The sequence below is a fragment of the Tursiops truncatus genome, chromosome 10 (assembly GCF_011762595.2).
Source record: "Tursiops truncatus isolate mTurTru1 chromosome 10, mTurTru1.mat.Y, whole genome shotgun sequence".
NCBI classification, from domain to species: domain Eukaryota; kingdom Metazoa; phylum Chordata; class Mammalia; order Artiodactyla; family Delphinidae; genus Tursiops; species Tursiops truncatus.
In genome coordinates, this window is record NC_047043.1 from 73,704,071 (window position 1) to 73,731,555 (window position 27,485).

The 27,485-nt window shown below is 39.8% G+C and overlaps 1 protein-coding gene and 1 pseudogene across 23 annotated transcripts in view; one reads left to right on the top strand and one right to left on the bottom strand.

The window, feature by feature from the left end:
* The window catches only part of FHIT (fragile histidine triad diadenosine triphosphatase), a 1,451,419-nt gene that overhangs the window by 551,227 nt on the left and 872,707 nt on the right, over window positions 1–27,485 (bottom strand). The window lies entirely within an intron of this gene.
* Window positions 653–1,371, top strand: LOC101328835 (ferritin heavy chain pseudogene; annotated as a pseudogene).

A 27,485-nucleotide genomic window follows, 5' to 3' on the forward strand; every position in this document is an offset into this window, starting at 1 on the left:
ATTTGTACTTTCTCCCTATACACATACTGTTTATTTCCTGTCCTTATTTTGAAAATGTTTCATTCAGTGTGCATTTAAGAATAAGGACAATTTCTCTTATCACCACAGTACAGCAACCAGCTTCAGTAAATGTAACATTGGTACCATATTTTATCTAATCCACCATCTTCTTCCCCAGTTTTGTCTATTAACTAGTGATGTCCCTTATGGCATTCTCCCTGTCCATTGTAAGATCTAGTATAGGCTCTCATTTAGGGCCCCTGTCTCTGTAGTCTCCTTTGATCTCAAACATTTCTTTGACTTTTTTTGTTTCACAATATATCCCCACTTGTACCTTCAACATACTTTTTTTTTTTTTTAATAGAACTATTCCTTACTGGGGTTTCTCTGATGTGTCCTGGAGATTGGATTCGGGTTACATATTCCTGGCCCCAAAACTGTACTGGCCACATTGTGCCCTTCTCAGGGCATCACATCAGGAGGGACACGATGATTGCCCTTCACTGGTGATCTTTCAATTCTCATCACCGGTCAAGATGTTGTCAGCTTTCTCCACTGCAGAGTTCGCGGAGAGTCGCCACAGTTTCCTGCTTCAACAGTGCTTGGACGGAACCCGACGCTCGTCCCCCGCTCCGGCCGGCCGCCCAGCACCAGCCCTCGCCACCACCTCACGGCGCCCTCCGACCGCCCCAAGGTCCCCGCTGCCGCCTCTCCTCGGCCGCCCGCCATGACGACCGCGTCCCACTCGCAGGGGCGCCAGCACTACCACCAGCACTCGGAGGCCGCCGTCAACCACCAGATCAACCTGGAGCTATATGCCTCCTACGTCTACCTGTCCGTGTTGTATTATTTTGACCGCAGTGATGTGGCTTTGAAGAACTCTGCCAAATACTTTCTTCATCAATCTCGTGAGGAGAGGGAACATGCTGAGAAACTGATGAATCAGCTGCATAACCAACAGGGTGGCCGAATCTTCCTTCAGGATATCAAGAAACCAGACCATGATGACTGGGAGAATGGGCTGAATGCAATGGAATGTGCGCTACGCTTGGAAAAAAGTGTGAATCAGTCACTACTGGAACTGCACAAACTGGTCACTGACAAAAATGACCCCAATTTGTGTGACTTCATTGAGACTCATGACCTGAATGAGCAGGTGAAATCCATCAAAGAACTGGGTGACCACATAACCAACTTGCCCAAGATGCGGGCCCCCGAATCTGGCATGACAGAGTATCTCTTTGACAAGCACACCCTGGAATACAGAGATCATGAGAGCTAAGCCTTAGGCTGGCTTCCTGTAGCCACAGGGGTGACTTCCCTGCATCAAGGCAGTGCATGCGTGTTTGGGTTACCTTTACCTTTTCCGTAAGTTGTACCAAAACATCTATGAGTTCTTTCCTTAGCACCATTCCTTCAAATAAAGTAATTTGGTACCTCCCCCCCAGCAAAAAAAATATTCTGATTGTGTATTAGACAGGACGAGGATTTCGTTCACTATGTTCACACTGACAAACTATACACATTTTTAAAAGCTTAAAAGTGTGTTTTGTTTGTTTTAAATAATGACACATGTTTAGGACCACCATGTAATTGTTCACTTTGCACCGTCTACCACTCTGGGCTGTGAGCTTTTATTATGCAAAAGCTGTGGTCTGTGAGCCATTGTTTGTCTGCGCTCCTTCCGCCCTCTCAATAAAACAACACATACAATAACCAATAAACACGCTGCTTTTAAAATGCGGTCCAGAAGTGGATTTTCACATTTTGAAGCGCATCACAGGCTGTCTAAGCTAAGAGACATTTGAAATCAATTGATACAACATACACGCTTTTACAGTTGAGAAAATCAAGGCCTAGGGAGGAAAAAGTGCACGGTGTCATGTAAAACAACAGTTCTTTACGAATGATTATAAAATCAATTTAAGGGGCCATGGCTGGCATATTTTAAGTTGAAATAAAAAATGTCTGAGTGCTCAGCATACAGCAAGGGTAAATACTGTTTCGTGCAACTTTTGTTTTAACTACATGTGTTTATGAGCACGTATGCTCCTCTTTGTTGGGTAATGATATTCAATCTATTTCTTACTGAAGGTCCTGGTTAAAAACCTTTAAAAAAAAAAAAAACCAAAAAAACTCCACGAGGACCTAGGTCTTCCAACTTAAGAACCAGTGATCACTCTACTAGAAAAGTTCTTCTTTAACTTTAGTGTGAAAATAAATAAAGGTTGAAATGCAGTTTCTATTTCAAAAGGTCTGGGTTGGGATCTGAGAATCCGTATTTTGCATAGGCCTGTGGGTGAGAATAAGCCACTGGTGTTGCCTTGTGGACACCTTTGAGAAGCATGGTGGAAACGCTATATCCCAGGAGGCACCTAGTTTACTGTGAAGGATATCTACACGAAGTACGTATCAAATATATAAATTTAAATATGAATAACTAATTCTTGGAAATGTTTAGATTAAAACAAAACCCAAAAAACCTTCTACAGAGAATCAGCGCAACTCGCAGCCCAGAAAATGCGCTTACTGTGATAGTCCTAAGAACGTAGGGACTTCTAGTATTCATGATACGCCACACATGAAAACCAACGCACCAAGAATCCCGAGGGTTGGGATTAGTTCCCCCAAATTACAGATGAGCAAACACATTCAGACATCTTATTTTGTCCAAGGTCATACTGCTTGAGAACAGAAGGGAATGGATTAGAACCTAGCCAATTCCTAAGGTCATGCTTCTGCTATACTCACAGCCCCACACGTGGATACTATTTGTACACATAAACATGCTTTAGACGTGACACATATACAGATATGCACGTTAGCATTTCTCTAAGCAGTCTACAGTTTTCAAGAGTCAGAGATCAGTGAGAGGAAACGAATGTGTTCATCAAACTCTAGAATTGTGTGCCTTCTGATGTGGCTCAGGCAACACCATTAATATTGTCAAAATTAAAGGGGTCTCTTCAAAATAGTCCCGTTCGATTGGGGGGAGGGAGTCAGAAGGCTGGGGGGGAAAGAGTGAGCAGCAAATGACAAGCACTACAAACAAGATTCCATCATCTATAACTTAGATTTCATGCAGTATATTTAGTGCAAACCCTGGCACTTTATACAAATAGCTTGTCATGTAAAGTGCAAACAACTCTCTTTTGACAAAGTGATACGGCTTTGGAGCTGGGTTAACTGCTTTACATACTGCAAAGCTCTTTAAGTGACAAATGAAAGCAGAGTCTTGAAATTACAATGATATGGAATTACCGCACAAATTCTTTCTGGTTTGATGGGGGTTGTGGGGAGGGAGCAAAAGGATAGCATTCTGCAATTAATTAAAAAGAAAATCTGAGAGGATATGAAGTCAGAGGTTTCTAATCTTGACTCTGTAAAATGGACTTTGAAGATACTGGCACAAAATTGAGATATGGTCCCAAGAACTTCAAATGAGATGTACAATGTTGTTTAAAGATCTGGCTGAAGTGCTTCTTTTGACCTAAATTATGCCCAGCACGGGTGCAGTAATTATCTCTGCTAGAGATGTTTGGTGTGCTGGCATTGAAACCTTTCGATATGTTTGATAATGTAGCTTTTTGTGTACACACACTGCTTGCCCAAGCTGTCTACATCAGTGGCATGTTCAAATGAAGCCAAATAATTTAAAAGGCTCTGCTTTCACGCTGGCTTTATTTAGCTTGAATAAACATTGCCAGTCCATCTCATATAAAACCTCACTTCATAAATGCAGCTGCCCTGTGCTCATCTCTTAATAAGGATTTGTACAAAGAGACCGGTTGGGCAACATAGCTCTGATAGATGATTAATAAGAAATATAGGATTTCTTTCTTAAAAATCATACTATGACCATAAGAGGGAAAATTCATTATCCATAAATCAAAAGGAGCAAAGGATTTCAGTTGTATCAGAAGCCTTATCTGACTTCAATCTGACAGTTAACTTTAGGCCGTAAATGATTAAATAAAAGTCTAAGTTCACCCAAGCCTGGCAAAAATAAAACTCAAAGCCCAGAAACTTCAGATAACATAAGAAAAAGTCACAGAATTTTCAACCTCAAAAAGAAATGGAGAGGAGATGTATGATAGGATGGAAACTGTGATTTCAGATGGAGGGTCTCTTTTGCTGTTTGTGTTTTTCAGAACTGGATTTAAATTTTGCAATACCTTCCAACAGAAAATAAAGTTTTGAGAGTAATGTGACCGATTTTAACTTTTTAAAGAAAACTTTTAAATTGAGATATTGCGTCTATAAAATGTGGCCGCAAAATCTTTAACATCCCTTCCAGTGACAGGTAGGGGGTCTATCTCCTTGAGTCTGGTGGGCTCGGTGAGTACTCTGACCAAGAGAATTCAGCCAAACTTACTCTGCCCAGGTCTTAAGAAACTGTTGTGTCTCCACTTACTCTCTTAAAACACCAGCTCTTAAAGTCATGAACTGTTCTAAGGTAAGAAGTCTGACCATCTTGAGGTCAACATGTCCCGAGAAAGCCCACTTAGATAGCCCCAGGGGGTGGAGCGGGGAGAGAGAAGGCGCAGGGGCGAACCTAACTGACTTTCTGCCATTGGAGTCGCCCCAGTCGAGGTACCAGACTTTACTGGATGAGATAATCCAATCATCCTTGCACTGCCCTTTGCGAATCCCTGACCCACACCATTGTGAGATATAATACCACCAAACTGTTTTCAGCTGTTACGTTTTTCAATGGTTTATTACACAGCAATAGGTATCCAGAACATATAGTAAGGTGGGATAATCTTAAGTGTGCCACTCTGCATTTTTGCATATGTATACACACAGGTAACCAGGACCCAGACAGTGAAACACTGTGTTTCCATTACTCCAGAAGACTCCCTCTGCCCCTTCCCAGACAGTGCCCTCAATAAACTACCTCCCACCTACACACACACACACACACACACACACACACACACACACACACACGTAAGCGCTATTCTAACTTCTATCACCATTGGTCAGTTCTGTCAGTTCTTGAATTTTCCAATACAGTACATCATACAGTAGGTACTCTTCAGTAGCCAGCTTCTTTCATTCAACTGTCTCTGAGATTCATTAATGTTGCTGCATGGGACAGTAGGTGGTATGCTTTCAACTGCTGTGAAGTATTCCATTTTACAAGTCTACTACATTTATCCATTTGGTGACTGAAGGACATCTGGGCTGCTTCTAGTTTGGGCTTTTCTAAAGAAAGCTGTTATGAACATTCTTCTCCAGTCTTTTGGTGGGTAAATGCATTCATTTTGGGGGTATAAACCTAGGAGTAGGGTTTCTGAACTTTGGGGTAGGGTGTATGTTGACAAAGGATGAGTTCAGATTCTGACTACTTAGGGATCTGCTCATCAGCGTTGTGTTGTAGTTTCTTCTGTCCCTGTACCTAGCAAATATTGAGAAATAATCATGCCAAGCCTTAAATTAAGCTATTTATGATTTGTCCTTCCATATTTGACCTCTCCTGACTAACTGCATAGTAGTATTGTTCTCAACAATGTCTACTGTCATGAAGATGACACTGTTCTTGGAAAAATCCTATCAGGCAAAGTCAACCTCTAAAATGGCATTGTAATAAATATGCAGAAATGTCACTTTTTGCATTAGCCCAAAGGTTTTGTATAGCTTAAGGATATGTGCAGTAAGCTAACTATAAAAATAGAAACTTGACAGTGGGTATGTACGTGTGTGTCAAAATAATATTACTCTTCCTGGGAGTATGGAAGAAAAAATGACACAATACCCACCCACATGATTTTTATAGATCTGCCTCTTTGCCAGATGTCACCTTTTATAAGCTGCTTTATAAAAACATGACAGTGTAAGTGCAATAGTGTGTTTACTGCTTGATAAACTTTAGTAATAAACTTAGGATTGGCTGGAAATTAAAGCCTTAGGGAACCCGTTCATTAAGCATTTAGGACAAGTGAATAAACAAAAAATGCAAACTGTTAAGCGCTCAATGTATGCAGATCAAGGTACTGGCAGCAAGCACTATTTCTCAGTAAGTATGTCTTACAGAAATATCTGCCAGTTTCCGTGCCACTGAGCTAAACACATTACAGCCAAACCTAAAGGATGCCACTCGCAGCGCTACCAATTGGAGTGAAATCCAGAACCTTAACAAACGCTATAGGCTCACTAGAAACACATTAAGCCTTTTCCTAAAGTGTTCTGTAACTCAGCACAGCATATCTTACATATGGCAAACGGCGTTTCCAACAACTATTTTTCTGAAAAGACTTCAGGAATTTCTTAAATAGCACACACTCACTATTTTCTTTATTGGTGGGGTATATATAGCAGTGTTTCTTGAAGAATACCCTGAGGATTGTTGAATTATCTACAGTGACTGGTAAAAATAGAGATTCCAGAGTCCACTCTTAACTGATTGAAACAAAATCTCTGAGGTAAGAGGCCCAAGAAACAATGTTTCATTAAGTGACTCCAAATGATTCTTATTCACAATAAAATTTGTAAACCACAGCCGTACAGGAGTCTTAAAATAAATTTTCAGGGCAAAGTATACGTTTCCAGTAATGTGTCAATTTTAAGTGAATAATATATATTCTTAAAACCTTAAGGTTCAACTTTTTACTCAACTTTATATTTTAAAAGAATCAAACAACTTGTATCCATTTAAATTACTTTCTTCCTTATAGGTATGTACGAGGATCAATCAAACAAAGTCTAGTTAAGGACTTTTGAAAATCAATCCCTGTAACAAATACATACATCACTAAACTTTTCTGAGGATTCTACTTACTCTGGGACTGACATTTGTAATCTTTGATAAACATGAAATGCAGCAACTCTCAAAATGAAACCATCCCTTTATCAGAGGGTCTGTTAGAATTCCTCTGTTTCTCATTAGATTGTTCTGTTGCTTACTCTTCACAATGAAATCCAACCATACCCAAATTTCATGGATGCTGCAATAGTTAACTACCACAAAGTGACCGACATGCAGTTTGCGTGGGATGGAACCTCATAAAAACGCTAATAAAAATATTAAAATAATGATATTATCTTTCTGTTAACAAATCACTACACCAAGGAGACAGCTAATATGTAGGAGAAACTGTCAAAACTCCATAGGTGCTACAGAACATTAGTACTGGGAATTACTAATCCAAGATTCCATATTGGCCACCTAAAAAAGCTCAACACATCCTGACACAATGCAGCGACGAAGCAGTATAGGATTTTCTGGACATGAGACATACTGAAAATCCTATCACATCACAATAAGAAGCAAAGAGTGCCTGCCTCTTTCCTTGGAAGTTAAAAGGAAGATTTTCTTCTCTGAAAAGAACAGCACTGAATCGAGAGTGAAATAGAAATCAGAAAAATAAACTATGGGGAAAGTTGGAGAGAAAGGTATGGGGTTAGTAGAGGGAGATGTTCCTTCATAAAAAGAACCTAGTTGTTTAAAAAGAGAGAAAGAGAAAGAAAGAAAAAAAGTCTTCAGGAAGCAGTGAAATATATCAAGTAAATTCCACCCAAGTCCCAAGTCTCTATCCTTTGGACCTTGTCACAACACATACACCTCATCAGAAGGGTCAAAACCACAATTACTGGCATCCTGAACATGTGATGTGATGGAGGGAGCATCACATTCCTCGTCAGCAGAACTATACTCCTGTTGGACTACAGTACTCATTACCTGACATTTTATGAGTTTACGTACCTCTGTATTAAGTTCCTATTAGTGCTGTAACAAGTTAACTATAAACTTCGTGGTTTAGAAAGACACAGATTTATTCTCTTACAGTTTTGGAGGCCAGAAGTCTGAAGTCAGTTTCACAGGGCTGAAGGCAAGATGTTGACTGGGCTGCTTCCTTCTGGTGGCTTGAAGGGGAGAATCCATTTCCATGCCTTTTTCAGTTTCTAGTGGCGGCCTGTATTCCTTGGTTTGTGACCCCTTCTTGCAATCTTCAAAGAGCATCACTGCAATCTCTGCCTCTGTTGTCATATTTCCTTTTTTCTAATGCTGACTCTCTTGCCTCCCTCTTACAAAGACCCTTTAATTATGCTGGGCCTACCCAGATAATTTGGGATATCTCATCTCAAGAGTCTTTTTTTGTTGTGTTTTGGGGTTTTTTCGTTTGTTTTCTTTCTTTCTTTTTTTTTTTTTTTTGCAGTACACGGGCCTCTCACTGTTGTGGCCTCTCCCGTTGCGGGGCACAGGCTCCAGACGCACAGGCTCAGCGGCCATGGCTCATGGGCCCAGCCGCTCTGTGGCATGTGGGATCCTCCCAGACCGGGGCATGAACCCGTGTCCCCTGCATCGGCAGGCGGACTCTCAACCACTGCGCCACCAGAGAAGCCCCTGTTTTATTTTTTAATAGATCTTTATTGGAGTATAATTGCTTCATAGTACTGTGTCAGTTGCTGTTGTACAACAAAGCAAATCAGCCATATGCATACACATGTCCCCAAATCCCTTCCCTCTTGAGCCTCCCTCCCATACCCCCTATCCCACCCCTCTAGGTCATCGCAAAGCACTGAGCCGACCTCCCTGTGTATGCTGCTGCTTCCCACCAGCCAACTATTTTACATTCGGTAGTGTATATATGTCGATGCTACTCTCACTTTGCCCCAGCTTTGCCCTCCCACCCCATGTCCTCAAGTCCATTTTCTCTGTCTACCTCTTTACTCCTGCCCTGCAACTAGGTTCATCAGTACCATTTTTTTCCTTTTTAGATTCCATATATATGCGTTAGCATACGGTATTTGCTTTTCTTTTTCTGACTTACTTCACTCTGTATGACAGACTCTAGGTTCACCCACCTCACTACAAATAACTCAATTTCGTTTCTTTTTATGGCTGAGTAATATTCCATTGCATATATGTGCCACAACTTCCTTATCCATTCATCTGTCGATGGACGTTTAGGTTGGTTCCATGTCCTACTGTAAATAGTGCTTCAGTGAACATTGTGGTACATGTCACTTTTTGAATTATGGTTTTCTCAGGGTATATGCCCAGTAGTGGGATTGCTTGGTCATATGATAGTTCTATTTTTAGTTTTTTAAGGGACTTCCACACTGTTTTCCACAGTGGTTGTATCAATTACATTCCGACCAACAGTGCAGGAGGATTTCCTTTTCACCACACCGTTTCCAGCATTTATTGTTTCTAGATTTTTTGATAATGGCCATTCTGACTGGTGTGAGGTGATACCTCATTGTAGTTTTGATTTGCATTTCTCTAATGATTAGCGATGTTGAGCATCTTTTCATGTGCCTCTTAGCCATCTGCATGTCTTCCTTGGTGAGATGTCTATTTAGGTCTTCAGCCCATTTTCTAACTGGATTGTTTGTTTTTGTGAAATTGAGCTCCATGAGCTGTTTGCGTATTTTGGAGATTAATCCACTGTCTGTTGTTTCATTTGCAAATATTTTCTCGCATTCTGAGGGTTGTCTTTTTGTCTTGTTTATGGTTTCCTTTGCTCTACAAAAGCTTTTAAGTTTAATTAAGTCCCATTTGTTTATTTTTGTTTTTATTTCCATTACTCTAGGAGGTGGGTCAAAAAAGATGTTGCTGTGGTTTATATCAAAGAGTGTTTTTCCTATGTTTTCCTCTAAGAGTGTTATAGTGTTTGGTTAAGTGTTTAACCCATTTTGAGTGTACTTTTGTGTATGGTGTTAGGAAGTGTTCTAATTTCATTCTTTTAAATGTAGCTGTTCAGTTTTCCCAGCTCCACTTATTGAAGAGGCTGTCTTTTCTCCATTGTATATTCTTGCCTCCTTTGTCGTAAATTAGGTGCCCATAGGTGCGTGGGTTTATCTCTGGGCATTCTATCTTGTACCACTGATTTAAATTTCTGGTTTTGTGTCAATACCATACTGTCTTGATTACTGTAGCTTTGTGGTATAGTTTGAAGTCAGGGAGCCTGATTCCTCCAACTCCATTTTACTTTCTCAAGATCGCTTTAGCTACTCAGGGTCTTTGTGTTTCCATACGAATTGTAAAATTTTTTGTTCTAATTCTGTGAAAAATGCCATTGGTAGTTTGATAGGGATTGCATTGAATCTGTAGATTGCTTTGGGTAGTATAGTCGTTTTCACAATACTGATTCTTCCAATCCAAGAACATGGTATATTTATCCATCTGTTCATGTCATCTTTGGTTTCTTTCATCAGTGTTTTATATTTACTGAGTACAAGTCTTTCACCTCCTTAGGCAGGTTTATTCCTAGGTATTTTATTCTTTTTGTTGCAATGGTAAATGGGAGGGTTTCCTTAATTTCTCTTTCTGATTTTTTGTTGTTGGTGTATAGGAATGCAAGATTTCTGTGCATTAATTTTGTATTCTGCAACCTTACCAAATTCATTGATTAGTTCTAGTAGTTTTCTGGTGGCATCTTCAGGATTTTCTGTGTATAGTATCATGTCATCGGCAAACAGTGACAGTTTTACTTCTTCTTTTCCAATTCGTATTCCTTTTATTTCTTCTTCTTCTCTGATTGCTGTGGCTAGGACTTCCAAAACTATGTTGAATAAGAGTGGCAAGAGTGGACATACTTGTCTTGTTCCTGATTTTAGTGGAAATGCTTTCAGTTTTTCACCATTGAGAATGATCTTGGCTGTGGATTTATCATATGTGGCCTTTATTATGTTGAGGTAGGTTCCCTCTATGCTCACTTTCTGGAGAGTTTTTATCATAAATGGTGTTGAATTCTGTCAAAAGCTTTTTCTGCATCTATTCAGATGATCACATGGTTTTCATTCCTTAATTTGTTAATGTGCCATATCACATTGATTGATTTGCGTATATTGAAAAATCCTTGCATCCCTGGGATAAATCCCACTTGATCATGGTCTATGATCTTTTAATGTGCTGTTGGATTCTGTTTGCTAGTATTTTGTTGAGGATTTTTGCATCTATGTTCATCAGTGATATTGGCCTGTAGTTTTCTTTCTTTGTGACATCGTTGTCTGGTTTTGGTATCAGGGTGACGGTGGCCTCATAGAATGAGTGTGGGAGTGTTTCTCCCTCTGCAATTTTTTGGAAGAGTTTGAGAAGGATCGGTGTTAGCTCTTCTCTAAGCGTTTGATAGAATTCGCCTGTGAAGCCACCTGTTCCTGGACTTTTGTTTGTTGGAAGATTTTTAAATTACGGTTTCTATTTCATTGCTTGTGACAAGTCTGTTTATGTTTTCTAATTCTTCCTGGTTCAGTCTTGGAAAATTGTACCAAGAATTTGTCCATTTCTTCATGGTTGTCCATTTTATCAGCATATAGTTGTTTGTAGTAGTCTCTTATAATTCTTTGTATTTCTTCAGTGTCAGTTGTGATTTCTCCTTTTTCATTTCTAATTTTATTGATTTGCGTCCTTCTCCCTTTTTTGCTTGAGTCTGGCTAAGGGTTTATCAATTTTGTTTATCTTCTCAAAGAACAAGTTTTAGTTTTATTGATCTTTGCTATTGTTTTCTTGGTTTCTATTTCATTTATTTCTGCTCTGATCTTTATGATTTCTTTCCTTCTACTGACTTTGGGTTTTCTTTGTTCTTCCTCTAGTTATTTTAAGGGTAGGGTTAGATTGTTTATTTGAGGTTTTTCTTGTTTCATTAGGTCAGATTGTATTGCTGTAAACTTCCCTCTTAGAACTGCTTTTGCTGCATCCCATAGGTTTTGGGTCTTCGTGTTTTCATTGTTACTTGTTTCTAAGTATTTTTTTAAATTTCTTCTTTGATTTCTCCAGTGATCTCTTGATTATTTGGTAGCACACTGCTTAGTCTCCGTGTATTTGTGGGGTTTTTTTTACAGTTTTTTTCCTGTAATTGATTTCCAGTCTCATAGCATTGTGGTCAGAAAAGATGCTTGATATGATTTCAATTTTCTTAAATTTTCCAAGGCTTGATTTGTGACCCAAGATGTGATGTATCCTGGATAAAGTTCCATGTGCACTTGAGAAGAAAGTATATTCTGCCACTTTTGGGTGGAATGTTCTATAAATATCAATTAGATCTATCTGGTCTATTGTGTCATTTAAAGCTTGTGTTTCCTTCTTTATTTTCTGTTTGGATGATATTTCCGTTGGTTTAAGTGGGGTGTTAATGTCCCCTACTATTATGGTGTTACTGTCGATTTCCCCTTTCATGGTTGTTAGCATTTGCCTTATGTATTGAGGTGCTCCTATGTTGGGTGCGTAAACATTTATAATTGTTATATCTTCTTCTTGGATTGATCCTTTGATCATTATGTAGTGTCCCTCCTTATCTCTTGTAATAGTCTTTATTTTAAAGTCTATTTTATCTGATACAAGTATTGCTACTCTAGCTTTCTTTTGATTTCCATTTGCATGTAATATCTTTTTCCATCCCTTCACTTTCAGTCTGTATGTGTCCCTAGGTCTGAAGTGGGTCTCTGGTAGACAGCATATCTATGGGTCTTGTTTTTGTATCCATTCAACCAGTCTTTGTCTTCTGGTCGGGGCATTTAATCCATTTACATTCAAGGTTATTATTGATATGTACGTTCCTATTACCATTTTCTTAACTGTTTTGGGTTTGTTTTTGTGGGTCTTTTTCTTCTCTTGTGTTTCCCACTTAGAGAAGTTTCTTTAGCATTTGTTGTAAAGCTGGTTTGGTGGTGCTGAATTCTCGTAGCTTTTGCTTGTCTGAAAAGCTTTTGACTTCTCCATCCAATCTGAATGAGATCCTTGCTGGGCAGAGTAATCTTGGTTGTAGGTTTTTCCCTTTCATCAGTTTAAGTATATCCTGCCACTCCCTTCTGGCCTGCAGAGTTTCCACTGAAAAATCAGCTGATAACCTCATGGGGATTCCTTTGTATGTTATTTTTTTTTTTGCCCTTGCTGCTTTTAATATTTTTTCTTTGAATTTAATTTTTGTTACCTTGATTAATATGTGTCTTGGTGTGTTTTCCCTAGGGTTTATCCTGTATGGGACTCTCTGTGCTTCCTGGACTTGGGTGACTATTTCCTTTCCCATGTTAGGGAAGTTTCCAACCATAATCTCTTCAAATATTTTCTCAGACTTTTTTTTTTTTTCTCTTCCTCTTCTGGGACCCCTATAATTCGAATGTTGGTGTGGTTAGTGTTGTCCCAGAGGTCTCTGAGACTGTCTTCAATTCTTTTCATTCTTTTTTCTTTATTCTGCTCCTCGGCAGTTATTTCTACCATTTTGTCTTCCAGCTCACTTATTCGTTCTTCTGGCTCAGTTATTCTGTTATTGATTCCTGCAAAAAATAGCAATCAATTTTTTTTTTATTTTTTATTTCAGTTATTGTGTTGTTCAACTCTGTTTGTTCTTTAGTTCTTCTAGATCTTAGTTAAACATTTCTTGTATTTTCTCAATCCGTGCCTCCATTCTGTTTCCGAGATTCTGGATCATCTTTACTATCATTACTCTGAATTCTTTTTCAGGTAGATTACCTACTTCCTCTTCATTTATTTGGTCTGGTAGGTTTTTACCTTGCTCCTTCATCTGTGACGTAATTTTTTTGCTGTCTCTTTTTCTTTTCTTTTTTTTTTTTTTAATTAGTGGGAGTTCCTGTTTTACTGTTTGTTTGGCCTGAGGCTTCCAACACTGGTGTTTGTAGGCTATTGGGTAGAGCTGGGTCTTGGTGCTGAGATGAGGAACTCTGTGAGACCTCACTCCGATGAATATTCCCTGGGTTCTTACATTCTCTGTTAGTCCAGTGGCTCGGACTCAGAACTCCCACCGCAGGAGCTCCAGCCCAACCCCAGACTCATGAACCGAGATCCCACAAGCCGTCGGTTCACTTCGGGGTTCCTCCCATCTCCTTGGGTGTCAGAGTTCCCCACCACCGGCTGGCAGGCGCCCTAGTTGTGGGGAGGCGCTAACTCCATGTCTTCCCACACCACCATCCTGACTCCACCTGTCATCTCCAGATTCTTAATCACATCTGCAAAGACCCTTCTGCCACAGAAGGCAACATTGACAGGCTCCAGGAACTAAGAATGTGAGCCTATTTGCAGGTCATTATTCAACCTCCATAATCTCTGAATTTTCCTTTTAAAACTTATTCATTTACTCATTCATCTACCCACCCACTGACCCCCCCTTCACTCCACAGGAGTTGGTTGGTCAGGCCATACAGTATGGCCAAGCAAACCGTATGCAATGAATTTTCAAAAGATATGCTGACAAATTGATCAATATGTAAAATTGATTTTTACTGCAAATGAGTATATGTTCTGACAGGATGATGTTTCTCAGAAACAAACAAACAAACAAACATTGAGCAGAATAGGTGATAGAGTACTGTATAGATTAGGATAACTAGCTGCCAGTAAAAGGGCAGAGACAGTGCTTAATGTTAAAGGCACGCTAGAGAAATGTACCAGATTTTCTGGAATGTACAGACCGTGTTTACAGGAAGATAAAGGAATTTCCCTTATAAGCATGTTAAAGACCACGTCAAGGACAGAAAATGGCCCAACTCAAACTGCAGCAGGTCCACAGTGAGACCAAATGAATAAAGTATCAATAATAACTGTGGAAGCTTCCAGAGATGATGTGGCAAGCTGTTCCTCTCCAGTGGTGATTTTACTGTAATTATCGTAATGTGTTTTGGGTTGCTGACTTTCTGCCTTTTCACACCAGTATGGATCCCTGGTCCTGGGGATGGAGGCATCTTTCCATAATCTTTTGGGTGGAGGCTGGGGAGGGGGGAAAATGCCTATGTATCACAGGATTCTTTTAGGAAGAAAAAGAGGGAAACTCAGTTAATCCACTAAGAGGGGGCACCAGAGCATCTCTGCACAAAAACACAGTCACTTGGGGCTCTTGGTACCTTGGTTTAAAGTGCTCCACAGGATGGCAGCTTATGCCTGAATTTCTCCCACACAAGGTCCCTCTCAAGTGAATTTCCATAGGTACAACCCAGTCCCTATTTCAAGTAAAACCATTTAAAGTAAACTTTTCAAATTCAGTGAAAATCATCCAGCCATTCTCACACTTTCATGAAAACAATGACAATGTGAAGCTTCCCCTTTATTTTTAGTTTGTTTATCCTGTGTAAAGTTCTAGAAGCAAGCACACTCACTAAAGGAAAAGAAGAGCCGGAGTGGGGGGGGGGGGGGCACGGGGAGACAGTGGCAATATTACTGTGAGTGAGTAGTGTGAAGAAGAAAATATTTTCAGGACCAAACCTCAAAATAAAATTTGAGTGCCCCAAGTAAACACAAATGAAGCAACAACAAGTGACAAAAATGGCTAACTGGAGATAAATTTTTTCTACATTTCTAATCACATCACAAATAGTCTCCAATAAAGAAGCATTTTAACAGGTGCACACTAAAAAAAATGCTTTTTACTTTGATTTAAATTCAAGTGTTATGCCTTGTCCAACAACTGTAATGGGAGAAAGACTGTATATCCTGAATGCTACATTTGAACTAGGTGGCAATTCTCTTCCTGGTATCAATTTCAGACATTCATATAAATCTTAAAAAAAATGATAAAGTTACTGACCTAAAAGCATCCAATAAGTAAACATACACATTTCTATAAAATGTGTGCTATAAATCAAAAATTACAAGTAACACAGAAGAAAAGATGGATATTTATAATTAGTGAGATATAAATTTGAAATAGGGGAACTTATTAATATTTCAATCTTTCTGATAATTCTTTCAAACGACCTAATGTATTTATACCAGCAAATATTGCCTCAAGGAGTCAAATGAAATCTAAATCATAATGATCACCCATTTGACTAATTTATTAAATCAAACATGTTCAATTATACACTAAATCTAATGATACGACCAGAATGAAGGCAGGGCTACAAATTTCAGTGAGAATTAAGAATATTATTAAAGGTCTTTTAACTTGTTATCTACTTGATCAGGGATACCCAAAACATGCTTGGCCCTCTTAGTTCTCTAGGATCAGGGTTTCCCCAACCAAAGATAATAGTTACCATAGCATTTGCTACACGGAACCCACCTTTCAAAGAATAGACAGCCAATATCTCATCTAATTCTTCAAGCAACTTGAGAAAGAGAGGTGTCCCTGTCCACACTTTCGATATGAGGAACCAAGCATTGAGAGATTTAATAACTTGCTCAAGATTACAAAACTAGTGGTTGACAGAAGAACCCCAAAGCCTATAGAGAAATTTCTGAAATCCAAGGACTTCCTATATATAAAAGGTACCCATCCAGGCTTCTCAACATAGATTCCATATCAGAATTCCCCATGGAAGTTTTTCGAAAAATACTTGTCCAGGCACACTTGTCCATACACATCTCCAAGTCATCATGATGTCTACTGTACGTGCAGAAGTTCTAGTCTCTGTATTTCAAGAGATCCTGGGGGTACATTAGGACTGAAACTCCTGTTTTTTAGTAACAGTAGATCACAATGGTATCATAACTACCTGAAATAGATGGCAAGCCTACAATGTTAAGGTGCTTTCACATATGTGACCACATGTGACATAACATTAACTTGGCAAGGGTGACAGGGAGAGACACTGGTTGTTATACCCAATTAAGGTTTGAGCCAACTGACACAAAGGAAGCATTGAGGCAGGAGATAGATGGGCTCCAGGTTAGACATTTACAGCCAGACTCCTGTTTATACTTCCAGATAAAAATAACAACAGAGTAAATAACTGGACTTTGCCTCTGGTGGACTAGTTAAGATAACAGTAATGGCAGGGGCAGAGAGGAGCTGAGCCCCGCCCAGATAAGAGATAAAGGGAATCACATAAGTGATTCAAACTATCACTCTCTCTCTGAGCCCGCCCATGAGTGTCTATTCACACATACTCTTTTTCCTCCTAACAAACACTTTACTTGTTTCACTACTTTCCATCTTTTTGTGAAAATTCATTTCCACAAAGCCAACGGGTCAGGGCCTTGTCACTGGCCTTGTGGTCTAGTGGCTAGGATTCAGCGCTCTCACTGCCGCGGCCTGACTTCAATCTCCGGTTGGGGAACGAAATCCTGCTTCAAGCCGCTACAGGTTGAGGCCACCCAAAATCAGCACCAACTTCCTGACCTTGGAGGCAACTCAAACATTCCACAACCCAGTCTTTCTGTTTCATTAACAAGAAGTCTAAGGTCCACAGAGGTGCCCTGACTTTCTCAAGATCACTCACTAGAAAACAAGGGTGCTAAAATTCCTAAAATTCCGTATGCAATGCATTACTTCCAGTACCCTGGGCCCGCCCCCAGCCTTCTTACTTGAAGCACCATTTTCCCATTATTTTCACTCTGCCAGTCACACAGATAATAAACAGAGAATGAGACTTTTGGAGCTGAAAGATTCCTACTGGGCAATTTTGAGTACTTCCTGAGGGCCATACACTTTCATATGTTGTCTTGTTAGACCACAGTGATCCAGTGTCCCCAAAGCTGCAGAAAATGTGACTTGCTCCAGGTCACACTGCAGGACTAAAGCAAGGCCAGGACCCTGGGGGGTCTCCAGACTTCACACCAGGAGGCCGAGTGCACCAGGAGCAGTTCTCCAACCACAGTCACCTTCATGGTTTTGGTCACATCTTACGCCCCCTGTACTATCACTTGGTGTTTATTTTCTTTACATCTGCTCAGTTTGTCTTTAAATTACTTTGAAATATTCTATCTCTACTAGCAAACCAGTATCACCTACCACAGATAGAGAGCTAACCTTGTTAACCTTGAAACAAAAGAGATGCTAAACTCTTGCTAGAAGGGATCCCTGCCTGAGGCTCTGAGTTTTCCCTTTTCGTGAATACAGGCATCAGTGAAGTGCATGTGATGATCATGAGCCTTCTAGATATTCATGAATTCACCCCAAAGGTCATATAAAAGTGACCAGATTATTTCCACAGGGTTAATATGTCCCTCTAATTCTCATTCTTAGTACTCAAAGAACATGTCAGCACTTTATACGCAGAGAGTAAAATACCAACCTGGAGTTTTTTCATATTATTCATATACGTATTTTTATACATGATTAAAGGAAGAAAAACATGATGGAAATTTAGAAATATGAAGGCATGATACATATTTTATAATTACATTTTACTGTATTCTGTTAAGTGACCAGAGGGTTTTTGAAGACACAGATGCTTCCAAATTAAATTATTATTATTAAACCCCTTAAGCCTCATATTAACTTTAGACTGTCACTAGAAACTTTTGATAAATTAAATAATATGCAGTATATAAGCATCAGACATAGTTTAATATATTTAAAATAGATTCTTAGTTTAATATATTTAAAATAGATTCTTACACATCTGTAAGCGCAAACTAAGACTTGAAATGTTTTAAATACATTTTTCCTTTAGTGAAAACGTTTTGTTTTGATTTGTTTTTCAGAAATCTAATTAATGAAAGCTACAGAGCAATAATCTAGCACAGAGAAATGCCTTGAGAGTTGGGATTTTTTAACGCTTACCACTAAATTCATTCTGTTGCTAAAAATGATTTTTTTACTTTGAATCTAATAGGATTTGGTGAATAAAATAATAATGTGAATATGTAGCTAAATTTCCAATAGTAGAAGAAATTTCACATGTAATAAACCAAACCAAAAGGGAATTAATAATACAGAGTCAAACTACAATGTCCACTTCAGAATGAAATTGAATCAGTGTTCCTTGCCCTGCAAGGAGGGTATTTGTTGAAGCAAAGGGGACCAAGAAGATTAGCTTTACAGGATAATCATGTTATGTTACACTTTAATTGAATGTACTTACATTTTGAACTATACAATTGTTTTTGTAATGTTTCCAAATGTGTATAATCATCAGCCATGTAATGGTAGGTTTCTACTTAAGTTTTGCAATCAAAGGAGAACAGGAATCAAATACATCTAGTGTGGGCACTTCACATCACTTAAAGCAAAACAGATAAGCATTTGACCATCAGCTAGCAGGAAATTTACCAATGTACTAAATTTTACACGCATCCCCCTGCCCGATCATACAGTAAATGGTAATTACTTTATACTGAAAAGATGCACAGGGACTTCCCTGGTGGTCCAGTGGGTACAACTCCATACTCCCAATGCAGGGGGCCTGGGTTCAATCCCTGGTCAGGGAACTAGATCCCACGTGCATGCCACAACTAAGAAGCCCGCATGCCGCAACTAAGACCCAGTGCAGCCAAAATAAAGAAAGAAATATTTAAAAAAAGACAGAAAGAAAGAAAGATGCACAGTCTCCCTCACCAGAATTCTCTCCCTTTGCCAAGAGCTACCAGCAGTAGTAACCATCAGCTAAGGGATGGGGCTGGAGTAAAACATATTCCTTCGCTGTGACCATATCTCCCCTCCGTTGAAGAAAAGACATGTAAAAATGCTTTCTAGAGGAAGCATTTTCTGAGGCTAAAGCAATACCTCCATTTTTTCCACCGCCTTTCTATTAGTGGACCCCGATAACTGAAAAATCACACTCTACTTTCCGGATTTAAAATTGATAGAACCCGGCAATGTTAATTACGTGAGAGGAGACAAGAAGTGGAAAATGCCGGAAGCAAATGTGGAAAATGAGGCTCAAGCTCTGCTCACTGAGTCTTCCCAGCCACTTCATGTACATTACACTCACTTCAGATATACTGCAGAATTCTTCCAAAGATTAGAGACAAGAATATGGATTTTTAAACACACCCAGGTTTGAGATCCACTACTATGTCCTGACTGAATAACCTGTCGCTACTGTATTAGCTTCCCAGAGGAAACAATCCACCTCAGATGGTCCAAAAGCAGAGGCTCTATTGAAGTTTTCTTAACAGAGGAGCAAGTAGGGAAAGGAACCAGCAAGGGACACGGAGGCACTCAGAGTAGCAACAGCAGGAAGCCAGGGCGTCCCTGCTCCCCAGAAGGCAAGGGGAGGCAATGGTTATACCACAGCCCAGGGAGGCTGGGCTGGATGTGGGCGACCAGGAAGGGTAGCCATGGTCAACTGCAGTGTTCAGTCAGGAGAGAAGCAGGGGAGACAATCCCAACTGCTTTCTGCTTCAGTCCTCCAACTTCTTGCCTAACCATCACATTAGTCAATCCCAGATCCAAGGGAGACTGGGCAGTGTAGTACACAGGACAGAAAGGGGTAGAGACTGGACAGAGAATAAGGCAGAAGGGACAGAGGCAGAGATGTGGGTGAAAGTGGCAGAGTAAGCAACACACTGAACAATGACAATCAAAACAAAATCATCCTGGCTGAGTACAGACATGAATCTCTGAAATTCCATACACTCTTACACGGAAGATTACAAAAAAGACCAATGATCAGGATGTTCCCCATGGGTGCACAATGACCTATTCCAAGCCAAAACTCTGTCCTGATTTATGCTGTGGTCTTTTCAAGAGGGAGCTTCCCCACCCAGGTCCCAGTCTTCAAATATTGGAACCAACAGTCCCCCTGGAGTCAGCAGTAAATGAAAATGGTGCCTTTAATTTCAAATTATTAAGTAACACATTGATGAATAGCCATGGCATGATTAGTTAATTCAGGACCTCAGTGCACAATGGAAGAATCCATCTATTCATTACCTGCTCAAGTAATTCTTTCGTCCCAGCAACTTTAAAAACAACCAAGGAAAATTACTGTTCCTTAGTGAAGCCTAGTGAATTTCATATGCATTTAATTAGGTAACTTACAGCTCAAGGAGGAGAACCATGGCAAACAGTTGTTCTTTTCGAATTAGAAGAATAGACTATTCCATGGGCAATATTGATGTTTCTCGTACCTACTTACACAGGAGTTTTCCTACTTTTTTTTTTTTTTTTTTAGTTTAGCTAACTGTTTTAACATTTAATGAAGCTTTTGTGACCACTGTTCTCTGGCTGAAAAAAACAGCCACGAGCAGCCTCCCTATGGGCAAAATATACCTTATTCCTCACCAGCGGCCATTGGCGATCCACACCACCACCAGAGGATTTTAACAGAAACATCTTACGCGCAAACAGAAAAACAAACCGAGAATATGGATCACCAGGCAATGCCTCTACTGATTATAAAGGTGCTTTACCTTAACCTACAGTAATGATCCTAGCCCAGCGGCTCAGAGCAGGCACTTCACTTCTTTTACACCGAGGAACAACCTGAAGTGGGATAAATGAGTTAGACTTGGGGAGGAGGTTTAGTGGGGAACTAGCCACAGAAAGTACAGAATCTTGAGACTGTACAGCTATTCCGTTTGCATTTCTACCTGTCTTCAAGGGAACGTCCAGGCAAAGAAGGGTAGTGGGAACCAAGCTGGCTGCCCTGTTTGGGATTCCCTCTATCTTAGTTGTATCCCCTCCTCTGATGCCCCCGGTCGCTTCACACACAGATGAAGAAACTCAGAGGATGACACACATTTTGTAGCTACTAGTGAAGTATATATATATATGTGTGTGTGTGTGTGTTAACGTTTCTATAGATCTTTAAAATTTTTTGTGCCATATACGGCAAGTAAACATTCCTACTGTAGACAAGGACCAGAAGGCAAAGACAAAACCATTTTATTTGGTATGATCAAGATTAAAAATTCACTGCCTTGGAATTTCAGATAATTTATAGTTGACTGTGGTAAGCTACATAATGGATCTGATGAGCTCATCAATATATTTGGCAAACATGGCTGTGCAATGTGGCGATAACGTATTTCCAATCTCTAGGTCTTGATAATTCACTCTGTGTTTCACAAACAATCGGGCTCCTAGGTTTCCAAGGGATTCTAAGCACATCGCTCAGACTGACAGAGCAAGTATTCCAGACAATTGGTTCCCTGAGGGTCAAGACAGTGATGCTCGATCAGGATTCAAACGGGTCATAAACCCTTCATGGATCTCTCTCAAGTGGGTGGTGATGTCTCCCTAGGGCTGCTCATCATTTGCTGCTACAGTCAAGCACTTGTCATTATAGACAAACACCCCGTCAGTCTTAGGTACTCATCCAATCAAGTCTTACTGCAACCAGGGAAGAGAACCAGCAGTACAAAGAAGTCCAAAGAGAAAAGTTAGGCATGCGTGTCTATTGAGGCATGACTGCTCACTGCTATGCACTTCATTTCTCTATCTGCGCTTTCAGCATTACCACAAAATTCAGCACCTGTTTACCTATTCTGACTGCAGACATCTAAATCATTCTAGGACCATATATATCAAAAGCCCTAAAACACCAAACCCATTTCTAGGAATTTATCCTAAGGAAGTAACTGGACAAGTGCCTAAAAGATGTATGTACAAGGTTGTTTGCTGTTGTGTTCTTTACAGAAGCAAAAGACTGGAAACACATCAATCTCAGTTTCGTTGTCCCCTGAGCTGGACTACAAAATCTTATTTACACCTGTCACAATTACATCTTGCCACCTAATGCCAGGAGCAGACTATAGACGGCTTTCAGCTAAAGGAACATCACAGTCCTGAGGGCTTTGGAAAACAGAAAGCCAACGTTGTATGTATTTTAAAGCAGAAGCCCCAGTCCCCCGTCTTGCTCACATCTCTTAGTTCCCTGAAAGGTGGCCAGACCTAATTTTTATTGTACAAACAGAACGTCAACCACTCCTTATTAAAAGTTCTTCCAAGTCTTTCTGTCGCACCAGGCCCCTCTGCATGCCTGGGCATGGGTTTGAAGACCCTGCATGATCTAAGTCTTTCTTACTTCCCAGCCCACCTATCCTACTGCCGCTCCTGTCCTCTCCCACTCTGTGCTCCAGCCACACTGGATTTCACCAAGCACTCATACCTTTAGGCCTTTGCACATGCTGTTCATTCATTCGGCCTGGAATGCCCTTCCTTAACTTCCTCAGCCCAGCTACTGCGACCTGCCCTGTCATTCTCAGAGGCCTGTCCTCACTCCTCTCCCACTCTTTCCATGGGTGCGCCCGGTGTCCTCCCCCCATGCATGTGTTTCCACGCTCGTTGGTACCTTACACATGATATTGTAACTGTCTTCTTATCTGTCTTCCCCGTGGCACTCTTAAGCACCTTGGAGGCAGAGAATTTGGCTTGCTCATGTTTCAGAAGACAAAAAATAAATTTGGGGGCCATCTCCAACCTCTACTCCCGCATCTGGCCTGGGTTGCTGGTCCTCAGTCGTTTCTTTCTCACTCCCGATTCCTCAATGTAGAAACAGACTCCATTGACTCAGGAAGCCACTCTCAGAGTTGCTGCTCCTGCCTTTCCCACATTTTTAAGGTGCAATAGTCCTGAATGCACAGGCCCCTCCTCACCAGCTCTATTATGTACACAAAATGAGGGGTGGGTCGAACAGAGGAGACGCAAAGTAAGACAAGTACCATTAGGCTATTTTATTCCTCAGTGCTTATTAAGCATCAGAATGCCACAGGTGTGCGTGGATTTACCTCTACTACATGCCAGTGCCACTCTAAGCACTTTACATACATTAACTCGTGTGGTATTCACAGCTACCTGAGGAGGCATGTCCCACTACTATCTCTACTTCAGATAGGAGAGGTTAAAAAAAATCACTTACAATCTCCAAGCTTTTAAATGGCAAAGCCAGGATGGGAACTGAGACAGCTTGGCTGCCCCATCTGTGCCTTTAAACACCAACCAGTGCTGCCTTTCCAACATACCTGAGGTGATTTAGCCCCTGGGCCTAGATAAAGGAGATGGCTTAGACTAGACTATCTCAGCAGCGGAGGAAATTGTGAGCCCGTGGTATCATCGAGAGAGAAAGCCGACTGAGGAACAGGAAGGCTACCAAATGGACAGAGTGGAACAGAAACTGACAAAGATGAGAGGGACAAACTAGCCCAACAGCCGCATCATTTTCCTCCCCGAGGGCGTGGCATGAGCTGGGAATAGATGTTAATAATCACATCACTTCTGAATCTCACCTATGCAGGCAGAGCCTGTGGGAGCCTCCAAGGGGCTAAAGGGATGGTCAAGTAACTCACTGGGTGATTTTCCTCCCACTGCTATCACGCCAGGGATCCCATGGTACAAAAAGGCAACTATTTTGGGAAGAACCACTTTTAACAATCCAAGGCTTTGGATATCCAACTTCTACCCCTCTAAGCCATCCCTTGACTCCCTCCACCTCTACCACAACCAGGAATTTGCTCTCCAGAAACAAAGATGACAGAAATACAGCAGAAACACAGAGATGCTACCACAGCTGACTCAGAGGAACATTTGTACCTGCCCCCCCTTATCTCAAAACCTGGCTTGACTGACATCAGCTGCTCATGGACATCACTTAACAAAAGATTCTAAAAACATTAGGAAAAATTTATTTAAAGAACTCTCCATTTCCAGGATCCTATGACTGTATTCCAAGGTAATAAAATATAAATGAGAATAAAGAACAAGCTAATAAACTGAATTGAAGGCTGCATTTCAATAATAAGGTTTGGGAGCCACTTACTAACCACGTGTATCTCACTCTCATGACTTATATCATGGGCTAAATTACTTAACAGAAATGAAAGCTCATGCTCTTCTGTTATCCGATGCAGATGCTTTTCGGAGTTGAACAATGTGGCATTTGCTTCAGAGCGCTTGTATCTAATCAATATGTAATGCTAAATGTGATTTAAAATCAATTTAATTGTACTCTTGCTCTCCCATGAGTCAAGGGGGAAACAAAGGTAACATTTGAGATACGAAACCATTCAACTATTTCCCAAAGAAGGCATAGATCTCTTGCTTCTAATGTAGTCTAAGACATAGATACAGTTGGTTCATACTACAAACTTCACATTAGGAAAAGAATTGTGCTGAAGCAGCTAGGATATTGTACCCTACAAGGTATATGTCAACTCTGTTTCTTTTCTTTCAAACAATTTAACTCTTAAAAGCTTCCTCACTTGTTATAAATGTTTTCCAAATTACAGGAAATTTAAAAAGAAAAAGGATATAATAATACATGTAAAACATATATTTAATTTCCTATAGTATTATGTATTTCCTGAGTATAAGGATCCCTATATGTAATATTTGCTACCCTACATATTTTCTGTATATAATTTGTAGCAATTATACACACACACACAGAGCTAACCTTGAGTGTTTACAATGGTCTGGACTTGGCGACACCCATAGCATCCATCCATCTGACCAACAGTTACCGACTCCCAACTCCGTGCCAGGTTATATTATTTACACTCAAAGAAAATTAGGCTGAGAGAGCTTTTAAAAGTAGCCAGTTCCGGACTCAAATATCTAACGATGCAACAGAATCCAGAAACTCTAACTTATATAAGGATGTTTACACAACCAAAACAGCCAGTAAGTTTCCCTTTAGTTTCAGTCCAAATTTCAAGTGTCCTACTTGTAAAAATTACATATTAATTAAACCAACTGACTATTCGTGGTTAACATAAATATAGCCTCTGAGTAATGCTTACTATTTTTTTTCTGTGTACATTCAAACAACTGTGCAGTTATGGTTCTCAACGAACAGAATTTTTTAATGCCTTTTCTAACAGCAATTGAAAATAGCCCTATAAAACATACCCACGTAAAATCTGCCTTTTTTAAAAACTTGGATTTAATTTACAAAATTATGAAATAACAAAGTAAAGTTGTATTAAAAGACCACCTAAAGTTCTAGTTGAAGTTAATTGGGATAGAAATACTTTGTTATATAAGAATAAAGCAAATGACTGAGTTACACCCACAGGATAACCCACCCTCTGATTTGTAAAGTTCAAAACAAAGAAGTAGTTCACAAGAAAATTGGTCAATTTTATGGTTTATGTGTTGGAATAGAGACAAAATGACATAACTCTCATAAAATTAGAATTTAAAAATGTCCTTAGAAGTTGTCACAATTTGAGCAAGGAAAACCTGAATTGCACCAAAAGTCTCTAGAAAAATTTTAACCCTAAGTATATGCTTACAAATGGTCCCAAATTAATATTCCCTCTTCACCACAGTTTCAGAATAAACTGGGTTGATGCCAGGCAACGCAGTAGATACGCTGATGATCTCTACTGGGTATTTGATAATCTTTCCTTTACATTCTGGCAAAATACCCTCATAGGTTCAAAACTGGTTCACTATGAACTAAATAAGGATCTAGAGTTGCACTGTCCAGTGGGGTAGCCACTGGCTACATGTCATGATTGCACCCGTGACATGTGGCCAGTCTATACCATACGCTCTAAGTGTACAATACACAATGGATTTCAAAGACTCATTACAGAAAAAGAATACAAAATATCTTATTAATTTTTTATACTGATTACACATTTAAGTATTTTAGATATACTGAATTGAATAAACTATATTAAAATTAAATTCACCTATTTACCTTTTTACTTTTTAAATGTGACGATTAGAAGATTTTAAAATTACATTTGTGGCTTACATTTTATTGGGCGGTACTGGTATAGAGGGTTAAAAAAAACAAAAAAGATGGCGAGCTCCCATTTCTGGCTAAGAACTTTTTTTTTTTAATATGTTAAATTACCAGTTACATTTTTTCAGATTAAATGTGCACGTTTTAACACAGAACATATTCTGACAGATCTGACAGAAAACATGAAAAACGTGTGCTTTGTATCATTACGATTATTTTTCAGATAACAACAGCTGTTTGCCTATACAAGCAAGAGACTGTTTTTCCACATACCACCAAGTACCAGCATTCAATCACGAAAGAAAACTAATTCTCCCTGGGCTTTCCCCACATGCTGTACATCGGCAGCAAGCCGTGCGTTCATATGTACTCTGAAAATCTGAACCAAGTCGGGTCTGCTTCCCGGCTGACTACTTTGCCACTTCTCTCTTAACATGGCAAATACAAAATGCTTGCATTGGGCTGACTCAGAAGCAAGTGAATCACTAAGGTCTATACAAAACCCCAACCGGACAGGTGAGCACCATTTCTGCTCTTCCTTACTCACAAAGGAGATTAGAAGACATCCATCTCTTGGCGGACTATGAAAGCACTGGGCAAAAGTCAACTGTTAAAGAACATATTCTTTGTCTTATGACACTGAAGAATCGCTTGAAAGTCTCTCACAAATCTCAAGATTCCATCGATCACACTGTGTGGTCAAGAACCACCTCACCTGTCAAAACCTAATTAGATCTGTGCTACTCAAAATGGAAGCCAACAGTCACATGTGGCTATTTAAGTTTAAATTACTTAAAATTAGAAATGCAGTTCCTCAGCCTCAGTAGGCACATTTTAAAAAAATTTATTGAAGTATAGTTGATTTACAATGTTGTATTAATTTCTCCTGTACAGCAAATTCAGTTATACATATATATTCTTTTTCACATTCTTTTCCATTATGGTTTATCACAGGATATTGAATATGGTTCCCTGTGCTATATCGTAGGACCTTGTTGTTTATCCATCCTATGTATACTAGTTGGCATTTGCTAATCCCGAACTCCCAATCCTTCCCTCCCCTCCCCACCTTGGCAACCACAAGTCTGTTCTCTATGTCTGTGAGTCTGTTTTGTAGGTATGTTCATTTGCATCATATTTTTGTTTCCACATATAAGTGATATCATATGGTATTTGTCTATCAGTAGGCACATTTCAAGTATTCAGTAACCACATGTGGC